At 39.9% G+C, this 24791-nt stretch overlaps 1 long non-coding RNA gene across 6 annotated transcripts in view; it reads right to left on the bottom strand.

Annotated features, from left to right (window-relative positions):
• LOC308566451 overlaps window positions 1–24791 on the bottom strand; it is a 527240-nt gene that overhangs the window by 501838 nt on the left and 611 nt on the right. The window lies entirely within an intron of this gene.

The following is a 24791-nucleotide window of genomic DNA, read 5'->3' as shown; positions in this document are numbered from 1 at the left end:
TACTAAGAATATATGGTCCAACATCACTAAATGACAAATTCTCACTTGCTGGATTTAGCCTTGCTATTTAGTAGTAATTATGGACAGGAGTCTCATTTAGTTGCATTGATCTTGTATTTAACTTTAGAATAAATTCAGAAGTTGAGACATAAAATGCACCATATGAGTCCTTAAGCCATGAAGACCCATGAAAGATAAGAAAGCAACTGTAATCCTCATGAAAAACACACAAATGCATATATTATCATTATGTATAACCTATGCACACACACCCATAACCTTATTAGTATGTACAAATTATAGGCTATTTTACTGTACTTAATAAATAAGTGAACACAAATACGATTCTAATGATTGTGCATAACTATAATTTTATGAGAAGTCTAAGAAACATTAAAAGTTACATATAATGCTTTATCGATGCTCCTAAGAATAAGTTTTATCTATGGAAATGGTGAAAACTTGGCCTAATATCACACCACCAGTTATTCCCCATCCTGTGATTCTGTAACTTACATATTTTTACAAATAAATTATAAGTCAGTAGTTATCAATAAAGTATCAGCCATGAACTTGACCTTGAAACAGTTTAAACTTTGAATAGTCCTCTTTTGAGAGAGTTATAGTAAGTATGAGTTTATATTTTATTTCATTTCCATCATTCCATTCCTTAGGTTCTTTATGATGTTTTTAAAAATCCATAATATAATTCTATGGGAGTTAACATAATAGACTGTAACAGCTGTTATGGTCTATTGTGTAAATAAGTAATTACAGAATTTACAGACTATCATGTAAATATGTAATTATGGACTTTTTAAAATGTGCATTATTTACTCGATAGTCTATCGTTTACATATGTAATTATGGACTTTAAAACATGTATTATGTACTCAGTCTGTAACAGCTCCTTGGGACAGAGTCGTTCTGGCCTATCGGGTAAACATGTAATTACAGAAATTTTTTAAATATGTATTATTTATCCGATAGTGCTGCTACAGATTATCACATCCATACATAATCACAGATTTTTAAAAAATGGTTATCATTACTTTGTATAATGCTTCTGCAAGTCAACCCAGAGACTTTCCATTCATGGATCAGTTATCCAAAATTATGCAATGATTCTATCATATAGAATATTTGCAAAGAATCATAGTTTTCTGCAAGCCACCTAAGTAAATTTTCAAGTTTCCCAAAGAAGTTAAAGAACTGACCCCAAAAAGAAGAAGTTATTTTGAGAGAAAGGATGCTTTTGTAGTAGTCTCTAGCTTAAGGTTCTATATTTCATTTTTCCATAGTTATCGACCTTACCATAATATTTATTTTTAAAAACCAGAATCTTTAATACTGGTTTCTTTTAGTCAGTATATCTGGAATGCATTTCACTTGTTATTTTCTTTCACATTCAATTATGAATATCTTAGGGTGACAATTTAAACCATTTGCCAATTTCTGTGGTGTAAATACTTTCATCAAGACTGATTTCAAGCTAGCAAAGAGATATCAGTTAACACGAGTGTCACTTAACTGCCAAACCATAATTTCTGGTAGGAGCCTGTTTCAGCACACCCCTGCCTATTAGGCCATTTCAAATTTCAATGATTGACTTGTGGTACCTGAATCTCATTTGCCATAGACTCTGAGAAAGTTAGGAACAAAAGCCCAATTCCTAAGGGCACATCAGGTGTTTAAACTTAAAATTCAGTGACCACCCTCAATTAAGAATGATTAAGAAAGTCTGCAGTGACCTCTTCCCTGGTTCAGAAGATGCCTCAACTTCCTCTTAATCAAGTGTGTTGAGCAGCACTCTAAGGTTGGGGGTTGGAGAGGACACTGTTTGGGGTACTGGATAGAAGCCCAGTCTTGGGGAGGCCCATTACAGTTGAGGTACACCTCTGAAAATGGTTTTGCAAAAATATTTTAGAGGTGATTTAAGTATCAGAGGTTGGTTGGGCTGGAGAATTTTAAGATATATTCTAGGTCTATGATACTATGTTTTTGTAATTTAATAAATAAATGAGATATATCATATTTTAAGAAGCCACCCATTGCCCCACACTTGTGTATGAACAGATATAATTGCCATTTTTAACTGAGTAATAAGTTGTAAGTTCAGCTGGGCAACTCTGGAAGATGGACCTTTAAGAGAATTACTATAATAATGAACTTCACATACTGCTAACACCAAAACTAAGGATGTTAAAATTGTGTCTTTTATTTTAACAATAGACTTAAACATCGTTCTGAACTAAAATTCAGAAACTAAAATTTTAAAAAACTTTGCCTTGTTTATTCAAGTTTTTTAAAAAAGAAATCTGATTGAGTAGTCATAGATAAATCATAAAGATGGATAGTATATTCAGTGATTATTAATTATTTCAAATATTCCTAAATTCCACTTTAGGGGCAAATATACTGATCCCTTTATAGAGGACAGACAAGGGATCAGCAAATAAATATGATGAATTCTCTATGCAATAGGTTGTAGTTAAACACATCACGCTGTGTGGCCAATAAATAGATAGCTAGGGCAAAAGAGCTTTCAGGGAATTTCTATCCAAGGGGAATGAGATATTACATACATTTGTCTAAGATGCTTATACAATTTTATTTCATTCACCACTCAAAACACCCTGTGGAAGACAGGACCTTCCAGATACACACTAAATTTTAATTGTGTGGAGCCTTTTTCAAGACCTAACACCATAGGCTGCATACCTTCAGGGAGAGATTGTGTTTCCCAATGTTTAAATCCCCATGTAGAGCAAAACACAAAATATACATTACATTAGAGTATCACATGGCCAACGACTGACTAGAGCATGCCAGGAAGAGGGCAGGTGCCGCCTGCCAGCGGCTGCAATTTAATATCGCACTATAAAAGCAATAGGAGGCTCCTGTTCATCTGAAACCTAGAACCTGTAATAAAAACAGTGAACAGTTCGAAACTGGCACGCTAGGCCTACTGGCTGATTATGTGCCAGGATCTTTTTAACCATACCAGAGTTGCAAATTGTGTACAGTCCCCTGACATGCCTGTGCAAGGTGGAATTGTGGGTAGTGAGGGATTTACTGTATAGGAAATTGTGTTCTCTTTGTTTTAGGGAAATAAGTGTAATATATGTCCTAATGGTTCTTTAGGGAACTCACTTATTCTGGGTTTATTAAAAGGCTGACCTACATAATTTTAGATAAAGTAAGACTTCAACAGTTAACAACCTGAGACACAGAAATGGGAAAGGTAAGCCAGAATTTATAAATGTTCGGTTCATCCAGGTGCATCTCACTTTAAACAATAAATGCATCCCAGGAGTGAAGTGAAAATAAAATACTTATAAATTGGATCATATTTTAAACTAACTAGGGATATGGTGACTTAAAGAAAGCTTCAGCCGGTTCTTTCGTAACGTGGGTGACTAATTTGAAAATTATCAGTTTATGAAATATGAATTTTCAGATGTAAGATTTTAAAGCACAATATATAGAGACATATTTTATATATGTGTATATATACTTACAACTATATGTCCTTCTAAATATTCTAAACGTCATACAGTTAAGATCAAAATACAGGGAAGACATCTGTGTGTAGCTTGATCCATATGGATTTTCTGGGTTTAAATGAACATATGAAATATTTGCTTGAATAATGATGTGTTAGAAAATGAAAAACAAAGGTTTCCACAATTGCGGTTATCTGTGAAGTGGGAGTGCTGAGCGGTAAAATTGTGTGTCCACTTGGCTGCAACAATTAATATGCAGCTATTTTCAAGGTGGGATTACGGGCAGTGGCACCTCGAGGGATGGGCTGTTGTGCCCAAGCGTTAAATCCTCATTTCGCGTGAACTTAATGAAAAGATGGCAATACGCTCTGCCAGTCGCTCCCAGAGCGTGGAGACGTCTCTCTCTTTTTCCCCCGAGTACACGTAGTGAGTTTTGTGCTGCATTTTATGGATGGAAACGTAAAGCAAGTGTGTGCTTTTTACTTTGTTTAGAAGTCCTGAAGATAGAGAGGCTTAAACGCACACAGGGAAATGCAATTGGTCTAAGGATGCGGCATTGACTGGATACACAATCAGTGCATTTGTCAAGTTTGCTGTGTTTGGGGAAAACCTCTAACTTTATAAAATATGAAGGAGAATGAGTTGAGTTTTTCTATAGCGTTTTAAATTGGGCTGTAGCTGTTTTCAACAGAAGCTTGCTGGTCTGCTCTAAAACAGTTTTTATTTATTATTCTAACTAATTTGAATTCACAAGTACTGTGAGCTCCAGCCAGAATAGACTTGCTCTGCACAGAAATGTTCAGATGCTGTGATACAGTCAGGTGTGTGCTTATCTCATTCTGACAAAAAGAGAGACTGTTTAGGATAGCAAATAAATGCACAATACGGATAAGTAATAAAAAGCCCAGGATAGAACAGATAGGAACAGAAACCAGTGGGTCACTCACTCCTAGTGTGCATGCCAGTAGGTGCCCAGTCAGCTTTCAGACACCCTTAGCACACACCCCACCCCCCCATGTGCTACGTACATCAATGTACATAGGGCCTCTTGGAGCTGAACTGACACTCAGACACCAGAGATACCCATGGTGTCAGCTTCCTCCCTCCTTCCATTCCTCTTCAATCCACGGCTTACATAGGACCATACTTGTTTTTCCTCTGGGTTGTTGGAGAGCACATCACCTTGGGATTCCTGGGACCAAAAAATATGTAGGGTCCTAGCAAACAACTCAGACTCTTCATAATTAGCACTATGACCCAGTTACCTTAATCCCTGAATTCTGTCCTTATGTGGAACCCAGGCATCAGAAGTTTTGGAATCTAAGCAAGTTTTGATTCAGCAGGGAGTTCGTTTTTATTTTTAATACCATATAATTATTTGAGTAGAAGGAGGTCTTAGAGATAATTTAGTCAAATCCCTTTACTTTAAAGTTAAGAAAGCTAATGCCCAGAAAACTGACATGATTTGACAACAGTTGGTTAGTGACCCAGGCATAGGTGGACGTTCATTCCAGGGAAAGGAAATAGCATTTATTACACTAAGCATAAGGTAACATTTGTTACCTTATTTAACCCTCACAAATCCCCTAAGACATACTCGTCTTTATCATCTGCATTCATAGAATAAAGCAAGTGAGATTTAAAACAGTTTACTAAATTGGATACTTTTAGGGAAATATGCTGAAAATCCATTCACCAAATGGCCAATTTACCAAATGATGAATTTGAAGAATTTGCTGAAATTACTAAGAACTTTTTTCTTTAAACTATCACTTTTATGGCAATTAATATTATCCATAGTAGTTAAAGCTTTAAAGATTATTTTTAAAGTTTTAGTTGACTTTTAATTTTGTCTTCATGGCAACATTGTTAAGGAATTTAAATTCACTTTGCATTGATGATGAATATATGTCAAATCTGAGGTCCCAATTATATGGTCCTTCTGGGCAGTCCTAATTTTTTCTACTACTTTTAATAATGGTATTGCAGTGCATCTCAAATCTTCCTGCAAACTTCTACAAAGTCAATGGAGCAAAGAGAAGTAATAAACTTTCTGCATTTTATAAAATTTCTAGCAAATTCAGATACATGGGATGGTTCAACAGCCCTTAATGATATTTTGAAGATGGAGTTTAATATTGTTTAGGTTTTTTTTGTATTCTTGTTTATTTTTTGCCATAACCATTTAAGCCCAGCAGCTCTGCAGCACTTCTGTCAGCTAAATGCCACTAGCTAAATGCCATTTCCTGTATGTTTCACATTTTGGATACTTCATTTGAAAAGTTTAAAATATATTGTAAATAATCCATTTCATTTACACCGTTAGCAAATCTATGAATCAAAACGTACAAAAGGGAATGGGCAGATTAAAAATGAGTTGGGTGACAGAGACTCACCCTATCCTTGGGCTTTATAAAAGTTCTTGACTTTATGACAAGCAGAACACTGTGATTTAAAAAACATTCATTATAGTTCCCCAAAGTCAGAGGCCAATACTCTGAGAAAACCTGGACAACACTGAAGTTTTTTCAGAGCCTATCAAATAATTAGTGTAAAATGGCTGCAGCAAGAATAAAAACTAAGAAGAGTTAGACCAAACTAAACTAAAACTATGGACTATCCCCAAAGCTGCTGCAGTCACCTAATACAAAAGGATTTGCTATCAACTGTAGGAAAACTTGCCAGAAGAAAAGTTTTGGTAAATCAGGATTTGGCAAATTGGTCATTTAATAAAGAGCTCAATAAGGGAACTGGATTTTGGTGGATTCACTTTCAGAGAAGTAACTTTTGGAGAAATAGCAATTCCAGGAATTATTCCTTCAGAAGGTTGTTTTCTGGTGACGTGACCAGCTTGTGATCACCAGACAGTGAGGCATGGACTCCTGTCTGCTGACTCCAAAACTCAAATTCTAGCCCCCACAGAGTCTTTCCAATTAACCATGTAACCATTGGATATAACGTGAAAAGATCTTTGAAGTTCTCCAAAGCCAAGGAAATGAAATGTGGACTGACTTTAGACCACTGAAGAAGTTCCTTTTAAATATATTAAAATAAGTATATTGAATAAAATCTCACAGTCGAGTGGAATGCAAATCTTGTACTACTCTATGTCCCAGTAGAAGAGTGAGATACAGTGATTCTGACTTGCCTATTGAGAAAGAGCTTTCCCTGATACCAAGAACCTTAATTTGAACAAGACTCAAACATTTATATTCAGATCATGTGGATCTGTCTGGCCACAGTTAATTTGAGCATGTCACTTTATTCCATGTACAGAATATCTAAAGCTTTAAGGCCGATTCTGGGAGCCTTTTATTCCTGAAACACAAACACTTACACAACGCTCTCATTAACTGGAACTTTCACATCTGCACTGAAGTGAAAATAGAACCTAAGGCTCTGTCCTACCTCATGTATGTCAAATAACACAGATTAGAGAGGGTGTATTTGACAGTGGCATTTCATTCAGACTTTAGAGGGAAAGAGTTGGACAAGTCATAAACCTGCCTACCCATGAAATAAAAATAAATGCAGTGATGTTTCTAAAAATATACTAAAATAAAAACTTTAAAAATACTTGATAAAGGCAAAGTTTTGTCTGTAACTCATTTGACTTGACCCCAGTTTGGCACAACCATTGAAAAGGTGTGCCTCCGCACCTTTAAAGCTAAAACCACGTCCAAGTCATCTGGAGGCACAGATGGACTTGGGAGTGTGTTTCCATGGCGGAAAAGAAAAATAATTATTTGGTTGCCTCTTCAGGTTGAAACAGCCTAGGCCAGTTCTGCTCACAAAATATAATGTGAGCCAAATACATAATTTTAAATTTTCTAGTAGTTACATTAAAAAAGTGAAAAGAAACAGGTGAAATTAATTTTAATACATTTTCTTTAACCCCCAGTATATCTAAATTAGTAGCATTTTAACAGGTAATCAGTATGAAATATTGAAATATTTTACTTTTTTGTGATAAGTCTTTAAAAGCTGGTACGTATTTTACACTCACAGCACAACTCAGTTTGGACTAACCACATACTAGCCACATATGGCTAAGTAGTTACTGTCCTGGACCCAAAGTCTCACTTGAGAAGAAAAGGTACTTTGAAGGCGGGTGATTCTATCTGGATCAGACGGGCCCGAGGTTTGTTTATTGTCAATTCTGCGTGTTAGGCTGCTACAAGAATACAAACCGAAAGGTCACCAAACGCAGGGCCGTGACGCATACCCTGGTTAACATGCGACTACTATTTCCAGACTGGAAAATGTTCGGGCTGCCCCTGGTTTCCTGTTTTCCTTTACACCTAAAGCCAGGTAGAGGAGAAACACAGGAATCTTCCTCTCTTCCCTGCACCCCACCTGCAGTCACCCTTACAGCTCTACTCCGGTCCTTCCCCTGGATTGGCAAAAGCAGCCGTCCCCAAGGTGGCTCTGCTGCACCCCCACACCTCCATCGCCGGCCCAGTCCTCACTGCCGTCTGGAGTCAACTTTGCTCTCACTCGCCCCAAGAATCTCAAGGCCACACCAAAGACCATCCAGACTTCCCCAAAGAGCCCAGACCCAACGCTCGCTCCCTGTCCCCACAGCAAGCACCGTGGGCTCTTACGCCTCAATATTTCCATTGTGTCTCTCACCCAACAGTATTATCACATGTGTGAGTTACGCTTCTCTTTCCCCCAACTGGACAGTGAGCTCCTAGAAGGCATCTCATGTGCCGTTGTAGTTACAGTGCTCAGCATAAACCAGGTACCCAGTAAGGCTCATAGCGGTGAAATGTTGGAGGGAAGATGGCGGCGCTGGGAGAAGCAGTAGGGCCCCGCCCCCCAGCCACGGACTCCATTGACTCCTAAATCCTACGGAGCCAGCTTGGAAAAACGAGAGAAACATACCTGAGTGGACGGAGCGCGAGTGGGGAGCACTGAAGAGACATCACGGAGTCCAGTAAGAGAGGGGGGCGCAGGCAAGGGGGAGTCCCCCTGAAGTCTGTGCTGGGCTCCGAGCCTGGAGGCCTGGAGGCTGCAAAGCTCCCTCCCCTCGGGAGTGCGGACGGCATCCAAAAGCGGGGATCCCACACCCGGAGTGGAGGAGAAGGGGAGGAGCGCCCCGCGCACAGGGCAGAGGGACCCCGGGGAGCGGTGAGTCCCGGAGGGCCGGCGCCTTCCTAGGAAACAGGGCCTCTAATGGCGGACGGCGCCTTCCCAGGAAACAAAGCTTCTAGTGGCGGCTGCGACCGGCGTCTGGTGCTCGGGGTCCCGACCATAGGGAAGGCTGTCCCAAAGTCTGTGGCACCCAGGTGGTGAGGGACCAGAGGACTGCGCTGAGCAGCCGCACACGGGGCCCCTCTGCCTCCCTGTGGGGCACTGCGTTGAGCCCCGGGAAGCACTGAATCTGGGCGGCGTGGGGGAGGGGAGGAGCCCTCAGCCCTGAGCTCCGGGTGCCGAGAGGCTGGGATCTGTGACCAGCCGAGGGGTGCCGTGGTGGCGCGTGAAGCCGCCCCAGCTTTGCTGAGACCAGCGGTGCGGGGAGCTGCAGGGAGCTGACTTTGGGTCCCCTCCTGTTGGGTGCCTTGGTGCGCGGGTGGCAGGCCATTGCAGGGCGGACTCTGCCTGTGTGTTGCTTTGTGCCTTTGTGAGTCTGGTCTCGGAACTGGCTCCCACCTTCCCGGCGTGCACTGCACAGACAGACCAGTGGAGGCTGGGACTGGGGCCTGCACAGTAGACGGTCTGAGGGGCGGGCCTGGTGCGACCAGCCAACCAGAGCTGAGCAGGGAGGGGCGGAGCCCACCCGCCTCTCCTGCAGCTGGGAGCCCCGCCCCCAACAGGAAAGGGGCGGGTCACAGTCCTGAGGGGAAGGGAGAGCAGCTCACAGGACACCTGAACAAGAATAAGACTTAGCGACCGTTGTTTGGGAACTAGAGGAAATGCTGAAAACCCCTGCTGGGGGCTGGGCAGGCAGAGGGCCCACCAGAATGTGTTCTTAATCGAACCCACTGAGCCCAGGCTGCTGAAATGGCCCACACAGAAAAGGCAACAGGTGGAAATCTATCTGAAGCTGCAGCAGGCCAGAGCCTGGGGAACTGGAATCAGAGGACAGGGTAGGGGCTGAGGAGCTGGCGGTGGAGCAGAGACTAACTCCCGCAGAGTGAGTGCCTGACAGCCACACCTCTAAGGGGAGTGACACCCTGGGCTACACTAGCCACCCTGCACCCTAAAGACTCTACAGAAGATTCTGGAGTAAGACCAGGCAACTACAAGGTTGCAAAATAGCTGACAAGAGGAGGTGGTGCACAGAGAGCCTCAGATCAACCATTTACCTAAGGACACCAGAGCCAAACCTAGACGGCTCCACACAGTGGCTGATACACAAGCACCTCCCAGGAGAACTGAAATCAGCACACAAAACAGTGAGCCTCAGACAACATAAGTTGCCCAGAAGAAACTCACCTGATTGACTACCTTTTTTATTCTGTTTTTTTTGTTTGGTTTGGTTTTGGTTTTTTTGGCTTTTGGGTTTTTTTGTTAGTTTTTTGTTTGTGTGTTTGTTTATTTTTTCTCTTTTTTCCTTAGGAAGAAGAGAAAGGGGAGAAAATTTGTTTTTTCTTTTTAAATTTTATAATAATTTTTTTTAAACACTTTTTAACTAAATTTTTTTCTCTTTTTTATAAAAGAATTTTGTCTTGCTTAGCTTGTTTTTAAGCGTTTTTTTTGGTGTTTTGTTTTTGTTTTTGTTTTTTTGGTTATTTGCTTTGTTTTGTTTCATCCTTGCTTCTACTGTCAAGACTTTCTTGATATCCCTGCTTAACAATTAGGACTTTATTGTTATAACTAAGTTTACAGCTTTCCTCTATAGTTTCCACCAAATCTCTTACTGGACTCTCTCCCTGCCTGGGCTATATCTCTCTCTCTCCTCTCGATCCATTGGCATAACTTTTTTTTCTTTTTCTTTTTTCATTTTCTACTTTTCTTTCATTCTTTTGTTATCCTCCCTTCTGTCTTTGTCTTTTTGTTCAATTGATAGTTTCTCTTATTCTCTTTATTGTATTTTTGTTTTCTCATTTTCAACTATTATCCTATTCTCTCCCTTAATTTTTTGCTGGCCCTTCTTTGAGAATCTTTTCTCTGCTTCTGTTATCTCCCAGTAGCTTCTCTGTTTTTTTACATTTTAGTTTATTATTATTTTCTAAATTTTCACCAGTATTAACAACATACGTCTCTCTCTCTCTCTAAGTGTTACTTTTCTTTCACTCTTTTTTTTAAGCATTTTTTTTTGTGGGTGTGTTCTCCCTTCACTCTCCTAGTTCTATTTTCACATGGGTTGTTTTCACTGTGACTGTCAAGATATTTTATAAGATACTTCTTGTTTCCTGGAAATTTAGTTGTGCATTGTCCTGCCTTGCCAGCACCTGTACAACAGCTTACATGATGAGGTTGGGGCTGAGACACAGTTAGCCAGCCTGAGAGGAGGGTCCTCCCAAGGACTGATCAACGACAATCTAGACCCAACCACAACAGGAGAACATAAAGAAACCACAAAAGGGACAACCACAAGAGGGACACGCCTAGAGCAAAGAGCTCAGAAGTATAAGGAAAACACACCTCTGGGCTCCACTGGACCCACAAGACAAAATCCCATCCCACAAGACTGGGAGACAGCAAATATATCTAATATAGAGATACAAACACTAAGACCTACCAAAATGGGGAGACAAACAACCCCAAAATTAAAGAAAAGGAAAAATTGCCAGAAAAATACTTTGATGAGATGGAGTTAAGCAAGTTATCAGAAACAGAGTTCAGAGTATTGATGATGAAGATGTTCAAGGAACTTAAGAAGACACTAGATGATAAGATCGAGCACCTTAGTGAAAACATGAAAAAAGAGATACATACCATAAACAAAACTCAGACAGAGATAAAGAATGCTGTATCTGATATCAAGAATGCACTGGAAAGAATTAAAAGCAGGCTCAATGAAGCAGAGGATAGAATAAGTGACTTAGAAGACAAGGTAGAAAAAATCACACAATCAGAGCAGCAAAAAGAAAAAACACTTAAAAAGCATGAGGACAGGCAAAGGGAGCTTTGGGACAACATGAAGCAAAACAACATTCCCATTATAGGAGTGCCAGAGTGGGAGGAAAGAGAGCAAGGGATAGAGAACTTGGTGGAGGAAATAATGATAGAAAACTTCCCTAGGCTGGTGAAGGAGAAAGCCACACAAGTTCAGGAAGCACAGAGGGTTCCAAACAAGAAGGACCCAAAGAGACCCACTCCAAGACACATCATAATTAAAATGGCAAATGTCAAGGACAAAGAGAAAATATTAAGGGCTGCAAGAGAGAGACAAGCAGTGACCTACAAGGGAACCCCCATAAGGCTGACAGCTGATTTCTCAACAGAGACTCTTCAGTCCAGAAGGGAGTGGCATGAAGTTCTCCAAGTAATGAAAAGCAAGAACATGCAACCAAGATTGCTTTATCCAGCAAGGCTATCATTTAAAATTGAAAGTGAAATAAAGAGCTTCCCAGGCAAAAAAAGGCTAAAGGAGTTCAGTACCATGAAACCAGCATTGCAAGAAATGCTAAAAGGACTGCTTTAAAAAAAAGAAAGAATAGTGAGAGAAAAGTACATCAGCATAAAGGAGAAAAATGACATTAAATAAGTTGATATCAATAGTAACCTTAAATGTAAATGAAATAAATGGTCCAATCAAAAGACATAGGGTAGCTGAACGGATAAGAAAACAGGACCCAAATATATGCTGTCTACAAAAGACCCACCTGAGAGCAAAAGACTCACACAGACTAAAAGTGAAGGGATGGAGTAAAATATTCCATGCAAATGGAAAAGAAAAGAAAGCTGGAGTAGCAATTCTTATTTCTGACAAAACAGACTTCAAAATAAAGACCATAACAAGAGAAAAAGATGGTCACTACATAGTACTAAAGAGATCAATCCAACAGGAGGAAATAACCCTTATAAACATTTATGCACCCAATATAGGAGCACCTAAATATATAAGAAATTTCTTGGGGGACTTTAAAGGGGAGATTGACAGCAACACAATCATAGTGGGAGACTTTAACACCCCACTGTCAGCATTGGACAGATCATCAAGACAAAAAATCAACAAGGAAACACAGACCTTAAATGACTCACTAGACCTAATGGATTTAACTGACATTTACAGAACATTTCACCCAAAGCAGCAGAATACACATTCTTCTCAAGTGCACATGGAACATTCTCAAAAATAGACCACATGTTAGGGCACAAGGCAAGTCTCTACAAATATAAGAAGACTGAAATCGTATCAAGCATCTTCTTGGATCACAATGCCATGAAACTAGAAATCAACCACTATAAAATAACTCAAAAATATTCAAACACATGGAGGCTAAATAGCATGTTATTAAACAATGAATGGGTTACCAAGGAGATCAAGGAAGAAATCAAACACTTCATGGAAAGTAACAAAAATGAACAGACAACAACCTAAAACCTATGGGACACGGCGAAAGCAGTCCTGAGAGGAAAATTCATAGGATTACAGGCCTATCTCAAGAAACAAGGAAAAGATCTAGTGAACCATCTAACACAACAACTAAAAGAACTAGAACGAGCACAGCAAGAAAAGCCCCGAGGAAGTAGAAGGAAGGAAATAATAAAAATCAGAGCAGAAATTAATGACATAGAGACTAAAAAAACAATACAAAAAATCAATGAAACCAAGAGCTGGTTCTTTGAAAAGGTGAATAAGATTGATGCACCTTTAGCCAGACTCACTACGAAACAAAGAGAGAGGACCCAAATAAATAAAATCAGAAATGAAAGAGGCAATATAACAACTGACGCAACAAATACAAAGGATTGTAAGAAAATATTATGAGCAACTCTATGCCAACAAATTGGACAACATGGGGGAAATGGACAAATTCCTAGAAGCATGCAACCTTCCAAAGCTGAATCAAGAAGAGGCAGAACACCTGAGTAGGCCAATAACAACTAATAAAATTGAAGCAGTAATAAAAAAAACTCCCAGCAAACAATGGTCCTGGACCAGACGGATTTACAGGCGAGTTTTACCAAACATTCAAAGAAGAAATCACACCTATTCTATTAACTATTTTAGAAAATTCAAGAGGAGGGAAAACTCCCAAACTCTTTTTATGGGGCCAGCATCATCCTAATCCCAAAACCAGATAAAGATACTACAAAGAAAGAAAATTACAGGCCAATATCCCTGATGAACATAGATGCTAAAATCCTCACTAAAATACTAGCAAACCGGATCCAGCAATACATTAAAAAGATCATACATCACGACCAAGTGGGGTTTATTCCGGGGATGCAAGGCTGGTACAACATCTGCAAATCAATAAATGTGATACATCACAGAAACAAAATGAAGAACAAAAATCATATGACCATATCAATAGACACAGAAAAAGCATTCGACAAAATCCAGCACCCATTTCTGATAAAAACTCTCAGCAAAGTGGGAATAGAGGGATCATACCTCAACATAATAAAGGCCATATATGACAGACCTACAGCCAACATCATACTCAATGGGCAAAAACTAAAACCCTTTCCATTAAAAACCAGAACAAGACAAGGATGTCCACTTTCACCACTCCTATTCAACATAGTACTGGAAGTCCTTGCCATAGCCATCAGACAGGAAGAAAACATAAAAGGTATCCAAACTGGTAAGGAGGAAGTAAATCTGTCATTATTTTCAGATGACATGATATTGTACACAGAAAACCCTAAAGACTCCATCAAAGTACTACTAGATTTGATAAACGAATTTGGCAAGGTAGCTGGATACAAAATCAACATCCGGAAATCAATGGCATTCTTATACACCAACAATGAACTTTCAGAGAGGGAAACTAAAAGAGTAATACCATTTACCATTGCAACTAAAAAAATAAGATACCTAGGAATAAACTTAACCAAGGATGTAAAATATTGTACTCGGAAAACTATGTGACACTGAAAAAAGAAATAGAGGAAGATTTAAACAAGTGGAAGAATATACCGTGCTCATGGATTGGAAGAATTAATATCATTAAAATGTCCATACTACCCAAAGCAATTTATAAATTCAATGCAATTCCTGTTAAAATACCAACAGCATATTTCACAGACCTAGAACAAACATTTCGAAAGTTTATATGGAACCAAAAAAGACCCCGAATAGCTGCAGCCATCTTGAGAAAAAAGAACAGAGTGGGAGGGATCACATTACCGGACTTCAAACTGTATTACAAAGCCATTGTAATCAAAACTGCCTGGTATTGGTACAACAACAGGCATATAGATCAATGGAACAGAACAGAGACCCCAGAAATAAACCCACGCCATTATGGTCAGTTAATATTTGACAAAGGAGGTAAGAGTATACAATGGAGTAAAGACAGCCTCTTCAATAAGTGGTGCTGGGTAAATTGGACAGATACATGCAAAAAAATGAAACTAGACCACCAACTTTCACCATACACAAAAAGAAACTCAAAATGGATAAAAGACTTAAATGTAAGTCATGAAACCATAAAAATCCTGAAAGAAAACATAGGCAGTAAAGTCACAGACATCCCATGTAGTGGACTTTTCACTGATACATCTCCTAGGGCAAGAGAAACAAAAGAAAAAATAAACATGTGGGACTACATCAAATTCAAAAGCTTCTGCACAGCAAAAGAAAACAGCCTCAAAATACAAAGGAACCCCACGGTCTGGAAAAACATATTTGCCAAGGATGTATCTGATAAGGGGCTAATTTCCAAAGTGTACAAAGAACTCATATTACTCAGCAAGAGAAAGAGAAACAACCCAATTAAGAAATGGGCAAAGAACCTGAATAGACACTTCTCCAAAGAGGACATACGGATGGCCAAGAGACACATGAGAAAATGCTCAACATCACTAATCATCAGAGAGATGCAAATTAAAACCACAATGAGGTATCGCCTCACACCTGCCAGAATGGCTGCCATAAACAAATCAACAAACGACATGTGCTGGTGAGGGTGTGGAGAAAGGGGAACCCTGGTGCACTGTTGGTGGGAATGCAGACTGGGGCAGCCACTATGGAAAACAGTATGGAGGTTCCTCAAAAAATTAAAAATGGAGCTGCCATTTGACCCAGTGATTCCACTCCTAGGAATGTATCCTAAGAATCCTGAAGCATTAATCAGAAAGAATATATGCACCCTGATGTTCATAGCAGCACAGTTTACAATAGCTAAGATCTGAAAACAGCCCAAGTGCCCATCGGTAGATGAGTGGATAAAAAAGCTGTGGCACATTTACACCATGGGACACTATGCAGCTGTAAAGAAGAAGGATCTCGTACCCTTTGGGACAGCATGGAGGGACCTGGAGAATATTATGCTAAGTGAAATAAGCCAGGCAGAGAGAGACAAACATCACATGATCTCGCTTATATGTGGAATCTAAAGAACTTAATAAACTGATGAACAGAATAGATTCAATGACATGGAAGCATGGATCAGACTGACGAATGTCAGAAGGATGGAGGAGGGTGGGTAAGTAGAGGGGGAGAGAGTAACCAAAGAATTTATATGCATATATGCACAAGCCAAGGACACGGACAATGGTGGGGAGAGGGACTGGGAGGGGGTGGGACGGGGTGGAACAGGTCATTGGGGAGAAAAAGGGACATCTGTAATATTTTAAACAAAAATAAAATTTAAAAAAAAGATGAAATGTTGAATAGTACATCAAAAGTATAATCAAGTTCATTTGTTCAAAGAATAAATTATTCAAAAGTAGATGTCTGACATATTTTATAGCAAAAAAAGAATTAAAAATTCAACCAACAGTTACCTTCCAAATTCCAGGTGCCGTGCTAGATGTTGAAGCTATGAAGGTAAAGTGAAGCTCCAGGCTCTCAGAGAGGGCAGTTAGGCACCTGTTAGGGTGAGTGCTTCGCAAAGGAACTCGAACAGCCATCACCTGGGGGAAACTGTTGGAAAGCAGATTCTGATTCAGGAGGTCAAGGGTACAGCCTGAGATTCTGCATTTCTAACAAGCTCCCAAGTGATGCTAGTGGTCCAAAGACGACACTTTAAGTAGGTAAGGACTATGGCCTGGGAGCCAGGAGACCTGAAATTTAGCTGAACTCTTGTATGAAGATGAGTCATTCCCCCCATACTGCCAGGTCTGCTTGCTCACTCTTGAATTGCCTGGGAGAGGAAAGGAGATAACCTCTATATTATCTCTAAGCTCTACAACCCACAATATCCCTATTCTGTCAACCTTCAGAAGATGGTAGGGACCAGATCAGTGACTCAGTCACCTGGAGCTGACTTCAGAATGCTGATGTCCAGAACACAGCCCAAACCCTAGTACCTCAGAATCTCCGCAGGCAGGGCCCAGGCATCAGTATTTTAAGCAACTAAGGCTGAGAACTACTAAAGAATGTTAGTAGCACTCACCCTTAACGCTTTCCTTTCTTCATTGTCTTGGTCACAGAGTTTGTTTTTCTGGGCTAATGATCTGCATTACTATTAAGAATCTGTGTTGATGATTAACTCAGTTGATTGGTATTAACAAGGTCAGAGATTAGCAAATAATGCTCCCCTGCCAGGTAGCTTGATTCTGTTGGCAGAACTGCAATGCCATTGTTGGTCCAAAGAGCCGGATTAAAGTCATTGGGAAATACTATTTCCAATACTAAAAAGGCAACACAAAACACTGTGCACAGAAGAAAAGCTACGCTGATACCATAAGGATCATCTACCAAGCTTCCTAGATTTTTTCAGTCACCTCCTTGACTCACAAGATTAAAATGAAAAAGGGATTCTTTTTCCAATGGAAAATAGAAGAACCAGCATCCAAGAAGCCACTGGGTATTTTTGCCTTACAAATGCAGTCACATCCTAGGTCCTTTTAAAATTAGTTTTCAAATGAGAAAATTTTAAATGAAAAAGCCCACAGTTTTAAACTGTCCTTCATAAGTTTTCAAAAAGGGAAAGATCCTTTGTAATTCTCATCATAGCTCTTTGCGCTAGCTTAAGAATAGAGGGAGACATCCAAACTTCTAGTCTATACTTTTAAGATATCTTAGTTTCAAACATGTTGGTGTCTTTAACTTTTTCTTATTTGCTTGCTTGAAGTTAGAAAGACAAAGAGAATTAGATTCTTTTAACATGAACTGAAGTAATAAATTGCTCTGTAGCACAGCAGCAGCACATGTCACTAAAATACTAATTTTTTCCCCTTTATCAGTTTTCACTTTGGTCAAAATATGCTGCTCTATACTTTTCCAAAAAGAGATTGTGTTTAACAAATATATCAACAAATAGCTAAAGAGTACATACTCTAACCAAAACATTCTAGGATTTGAGAGGCAAAAATATATGATGTCCTATTATCTTCAAAGGCTTTAGGACCTGTCTGGAAAGATTAAACTCACCTTCTATGAAAAGATAGCTAAAATTACGAACAAAAAAAAAAAATAAAAGCTAAAATAGTAGCTTTAAAGAGTTCAGAAAAGAGGGAAATCTCTCACTTCCAGCTGGGATGGGCTAATGGAAGGCTAAATAGAGAAGGGAAAGGTTTCACCTGAACCTTGAAGGATGCGCAGGGATTAGATCATTAGCCCAGAAAGAGAAAGTCTATGACCAAGAGTATAAAGAAAGTGTAAGATGGGCTTAAAAATAGTAATGATACAAGTAAAGCGATTAATGAGGCAAGAGTGTTTGACCTGTGTCAGGTGAAACGTTCCACATCATCCAGGCTTAGATCCAAAGGATTAGGAACTATGGGGGGGGAAGGGGTAAATTAAATTAGTTCTCTTGCTCTCCAGGCACAGGGTAAAGTTGATAAACAGAAGTTGGGATAAGAATTGACAAAGATAAGGTAGTATGGGGCCAGAATGGATGTACCTAAAGGCCAGACTGATGATTTTTATTTTTAAATTTTCCCATAGGTAATAGGAAATTGAGGAAGACTTTTGTTTGCTTGCGTGCCTATTTGTTTTAAGTCTCATAATAAAAGTCATGTTTTCAGGAAGACAACCTTTGAAGCCAGATACAGCACAAATTGGAGTAGAACAGAACTCGACGTAGAAAGAAAAGGTTAGCAGTGATGTAGAGTAGTTGATCTGAATTGTAGCAATAGAAAGAGGGACGTGTCAGAGAAATTATGGAGGAAGAATAGAAGGTAGGACTTGGTGATGAATTAAACCCAGGAGATGCCCATTGGTGCCCCACACATAAACTGCGGGCACCCACCTCCTCATACTGAAGCCTGCTTGCTGTGGACACCTGTGATCTCTGCTTGAGGCCTTCAGCCTGGCTGGCGAACATGCGTGGCCATGCCAGAGTGCTTGAGGGGTAATACCCTTAGAAGCAGCCTGAACCAATGAGGACAGGAATTTAGAAGATAAATGCTGCATTTTCCTCGCCCCAACTTTAGAACAACTTGTAATTCTACACTATCTCAGCACCCAAGGAGATTAAACTTCAATAACCCAGTGACCACTGGCTTGATAATATACCACTTCTTTTCTTTCTTTTATTCTTTATCTCCTTTCCCTACTCCCTTATCAGCATTTCTTGGTATCACTCCCAAATAAACCTGTGGCACTAGGATCCTTGCCTGGGTGCCTGACCTTAGAGGAACCTGAATTAACAGTATGGAAGAAAGTAGAATTGAAAATTAGGCAGAACAATGCCCCCTTCCCCTAGACGTCCGCATGCTAATCCTAGGAGTCTGTGAATGTGATGCCTTCTATGGCAAAAGGACTTTGCAAATGTCCTCGAGGTTAGTGAAAGCCCATGAGATGGAGACTACTCAGGCGTGCCCAGTCAAATCGCATGGATCCTTAAACTCAGACACTGCTCCTAGGTGTGGTCAGAGGAAGGTGAGACTGTGAAAAAATGGTCAGAAAGAGCAACACCAAGATGGAGGAAGGGGCCATGAGCAAAGGCAGGGCATGGATTTTCCCAGAGCCCTTAGAAAAGAATGCAACCCTGTGGACACCTTGATTTTAGTCCAAGTGAGGTTTGTCAGAGTTCTGACCTACAGAACTATATGGTAACAAATGGTGTCTTAAGCCACAAGGTCTGTAGTAATTTTTTAAAGGGCAATAGAAAACTTATACATTATTCTTAAAGACTACTGAAAATCTGAGGTAGTCAGAAAAAGTGAAATAAAACAGAAGACATTGATGTTTCAGATGCTGATGTGAGTGTTCAATATGTTCTCTGTGTGTTTTTGATCGTGTGATGTCCTTAGAGATTCACAGAGCCTCTTGTGTATGTGTGTGTGTGTATCTATAATCATTCTTCAACTAATTTTGAGACAGGAAAGGTGTTTGGTATTTGTTGTGTTGTGTTTTGTTTTAGCCAGGAAGTTATTATCCTTTAATCAGTTCTGTTAATTCATAAGTGATGCCTTCAAGAAAATATAATTTCCAAAATGTGTTAATATAGAGGAAACTATGTCAATGGATAAAATGCCATCGTCAAACTCACTGTCTCTTTCTGGTGCTCAGTTTCACCTGGGCTATATTTAGAAGCTTTCATTAAGAAGGGAAGGCTCTGTGACAAATGTGTTGTATAAGTATAATCTCTGGATTTAAAAATTCCATTGAGCTGTGGCAACACACACAAGGACTTGATATAAAAATTCTGACACAGTAATTCAGAGCAAGTTAAAGTAACTTCCAGTGTATTGTTGGAAATATGTAATCCTGGACACATAGTTTTGAGCATATCGTTTTTGCTTTCAAACTCAACACCTTTAGAATATTATATTCTCAGGGTTTTACTATATTTTAATCCTTAAGTTTCATTGGGTTTCTCCATTTTTATCAGCTCCTGCCTTTTCCTACTTCTCTCCCTCCAATTGTTGTCCTTTCAAGGAGGAGGACTGGGTGTCCAAGCCTCTCTCCTCCTCCCCATAAACCTCACAACAGGGAAACAAGAGAATACTAAAATCTTGAACCCACCGGTGAGTGGGATTTGGTAAGAGGATTAAGTTCTGCTGCTCCTATTCAAAGAGTTCTGGGGCAATACCCACACCTCCGACTAACCTCCATCACGTGAAGCTACCTGTCTTTCTGATTCACCATCTGCCTGCCTGGTTCTGGCATGTATACTGGTAGTAATGGAGCCCAGTTGTGACCAAGGCTGGGTCCTTGGCCTCTCAGCAGAATCTGATCACCCTCTCCCTCCAACAAGATTCTGTTTCCACTAGCTCTCCTGCTAACTGGCAAAGAACTCTCTGATATATGCATCTGGAAGCCCACTGATGAGAAGTGGTTCTTTTTTAAGCCCTGCCTTCCCTTAAGGCAGAGTCCACAGATTTGGGTTAGCCTTGCTCTGTGGCCTTGGTTATTAATATCACAGCTTCCTCTGAGGTGAGCAGCAGTAGAGATAGGGAGAAGACCATATCTGCTTCCCCACTTTTTTTTCCACAGCCTCTGAGTCACAGCAGCCCCCCACTATTGCTCCAAACACAGAGCATACCTTGAAGCCACATTAATTAAATCAAATTCCTATGTAGAATAAAACCTTACCTATCTGTAGATTGTCAAAGCCAAATGTTTTGCTTTTACTTCTCCCTTTCTCACAATATACCATCATAATAAAATAAGCTCTTGCCAAGCAAATTTTAAATAACTCACTTTATATATGTATACAAGTGTAAAGCCTACGATCTTTCTATATAGTATAGATTCGGTTCCATCACATAAGTGGCAGGGCAGGACAATAAATGTTGCTGCTCTCTCTGTGGGCTGTGTAGCTGAGGGTTTCACAGAGGCTTACAGCACACCCTCTAACTCTGCAGATATGACACCAGATGCACAGCCCCCACCAAAAGAAAGAAAAGACTTCCCCTAAATACCAAGACAATTTGTAGAAAGGCTATGTGGTTAGAAAGCATTTTGTCAGGGCTTAAGAAAATGAAATAAGGGAGGAAGCAAGTGTGAAAGACTGAATTTCAAATAAGCATGGGCTCGAACACCTTAAAGCCCCAAATAATCTGTGTACCCTAGAGCTTGGGGACCCTCTGCCTCAGGTGATCACAATCCTGTAGCCATTTGTCCCCAAACAGCTAAAGAAGATGGTTCAAGAGGATTACCTGTCGGTACAGGCTTTTAATGCTGACAAATGTGGCTAGTTTTGAAGGTAGGTGCCTTTCACAGCTTTTATTTGCTATGGAGTTTTAATGTACTTAATGCTGTTTTAATTCTGTTTCTACTAAGATCCTATTTTCTCTGAGGCCCTACTGTGAACTGAGGATTTGTCACCTATAGCACCTTTCAAGAAGGTCATTCTGAGACAGTCTTCATTAAAATTATCTCCTATGGCTTTTTCTCTGTCTCTTTCTCTTTGCCCTCTCATAATCTTGCCTGGGATCCTAACCTCTCAATCAGCACTACCCACCCTAAGTTCATCAGTGATCTCCTTCCTCTTTGCCAAATTCCATGGCCTCTCCTGATTCTGGGGACCAATCCCTTGTTTTTGAAACCATCAGACTTCCCTGATACCCTTCTTAGCCTTGACTTTAAATATATAAAAATATCCTAATTCTCCTATATTTTTTGGTAGAATAATTGTTAGATTCATTTTGGTTTTGCTTTCATTTTAATAAATGTTTACCAATTAATCAATTAAAAAATCTCTACCAGAAATTACTGCTCCTTTTGCAACCTAGTTGACAGAAAAACACACTGGGTTTTGAATGAAGTTCCATATGAAGCAAACAACCTACACAACTCCTAATCAGTCATATGTTTGGGAATATAAGTTTTGCAAGCATCTTAGGCAGTTTCCTAGCATTACTGACATACTGATTTCCAACAGTGAGATGAAAGAGCCATCATTGATGATATCCATTCCACCAAGATTCCAACTACTTTGAAATGTTCCAGAAATTTCAGGAAGTCCAGGAAAGAAGAAACATGCCAAGGATTTAATAATACAGCCTAGAGGTTGATTTCTCACTTATGTTGATCACAAATGTGCGCCTCATTGGGGCCTAAGATTCACACTTCCTGGTAGACAAAGTCTAGGCTTACGCATTGACGACAAAGAACTATTCCAAGTCAGCAAGTTACACAATCATTTCGCAAGTCTAAATATCATACATTGAATTTGACGGTCATTAAAATGCAACCAGAAAATAAGAGTCAGGGTGCTCTCTACTAGAGAGAACAATGTCGATTTTAAATCCTTCATGTTTATATTATATGTATTTTTCCATTTGGAGATGGTGTTTCTAATTGGATATTTCTGTGTATATTGCAAATTCTTCAACCAGAAAATATTTTGCAACCCAAAGTCATATATAGTTATAGTATTGAATCTTCTTTTTTCTACAGAGTTTATTTAACTAACCTCTTCAGTTAAAAAAGAAAATTAAGGCCATGATAAATATTGATTAACCTTGGGAAGTAAAGAGTAAACATTAAAAACAACTTTTACTCTAAATTCAGGTTTAACAATGTGCTAATAGCCCATAATGAAGATAGCAGCCATCAGTTAATCAACCCATTAAGTTGGGATCAGAAGTGTCAACTCAAGTGCAGTCTACTAATTTACTGACCCTTAATGGGTCAGCAAGATCTATAACCCAAAGACTGATCTTTCTGCTTCTGTTAAAGTCACTTTGGAGGCCAATTCACTTCCTTCCATGATTATGATCTCTGACCTAGTATGGGCAGGGAGTCAACATAAAATCCATTTATGAGAATGTGCTTGGGGTTACTGAGTAATGGAATCTCAAGCTAATTGATGAGTTAAGTGTCTGGGTAGAAGCTCTTTATGGGAGCACCAACTTTGTTTTTCTAATGTCTACACAAAGGTGAGAAGACATGTACAATCTTCAGTAGGAGCTTCTGACTGGTCAGTTCTGAATTCTTGAGTTAGCTAAGGCTTACCAGCCATTCCCATTCCTATACTGCTCTGTGAGTAAATCTTAGTTTTTGAAATGTCAATAGGTAAAAAAGAATTGAGTAGTGAGATGGTAAGGTGTAGGAATATGCCTGCCAAATTATAATTGTAAAGTAAGTTTTGTTTTATTAAAGATGTAGTGGGGTTGCATAGAAAATTGCTTTGGTGATTAACAAGCAAAAAAAATAGATATAATTTAGTTGAATCTAATAAATGAAATTCAATTACTCAACGTTTGCTACTTTCAAGGGGAAGGAAAGAAAAAGTAGGTGCATACCTTATACTGGATGGGGCTTTGAAAGGATATAAAAATTATAACCTCTCAAATTATGAATAAAAAAACTCATTCACTTGAATCATATTTGTATAGAAACTATATAATAATTGCTATGACAATACGAGTTATTATTTTTTTAAACAATGGTATTTTCTTTCTCAGGTAATAAAGCAATTCACTGAACTACAAATTACAATGTCCACTAGTAACCTGTCAGGCCTGCGATGTCAGAGACTCAAAAGGGCATGTGCAAAAGAAGCAACTGGCCTTGGTTCTGTTGCCCTGGTCCCCACTCAAACCTGTGCCAAGGCAAATGCCACCAACTCCAGTCCTGCTCTTACACAGTTCTTGGCTGTGATTTTTCCCCAAATAGGACACAGGTAAGATATACATTATCTGAGGTTTTGGAAAGGGGAAGCATGCAAAAGAGAAAAAGCAAACTACTTAATGCACTAAACATTTTTTTAAAGTTTTATTGGGAAAAAAAAATTGATTAACTTGAGGGACCTGAGATTGGTTTTTCTCTCTACAAAGGAAATTAAATATGTCATTGGTGCTGATGATGCTTGAAGGATTCCCGCAAAGGAAGCCATCTCTTCCGGGAACACAGCGAGCCCCTGTTGTTGGTGACATTGCCCTCTGTTTTTCCCCCTATTTGTTGCCTTTGTTTCCCTCTCCTGTCATTAGCCAGCCTCCTAGGATCGCTGTGCCAATCTCAGCACAAAGACGCTGGTCTGAAAGCCTCTGTCGGAGCAAGAGTTCCATCCGTGCAAAAAAGTGAACCCCGGGGCCAAAAAAGATGAAGAGCCATCCTTTAGAAAAGCGCTCCCCGACGTGGTGGCCGTGCGAGGTCACCTCAAGGTCAGCCTTTGCAGGTGACCTCCCGGGCGGGTGCTCAACCTTAGGGCCTGCCTCAGAGAAGCGCGAGGGGAGCAGGAGGGAGGGTGAGAGGTCACGGGCGCCAGGGCAGGGAGCCGCGGGAGCCGCGCAGGAGACAGGGCGGCCTCCGGACCCTGAGGTGGAGGCGCTGACCCTCCCTGGGTAGCCATCGGCGCCCTCGCACTGGCACTT

This window comes from Miniopterus schreibersii (genome assembly GCF_964146895.1).
Source record: "Miniopterus schreibersii genome assembly, chromosome: 13".
NCBI lineage: Eukaryota > Metazoa > Chordata > Mammalia > Chiroptera > Miniopteridae > Miniopterus > Miniopterus schreibersii.
Note: the sequence above shows the minus strand (reverse complement) of the source record. Positions and strands in the feature narration are given on the sequence as shown.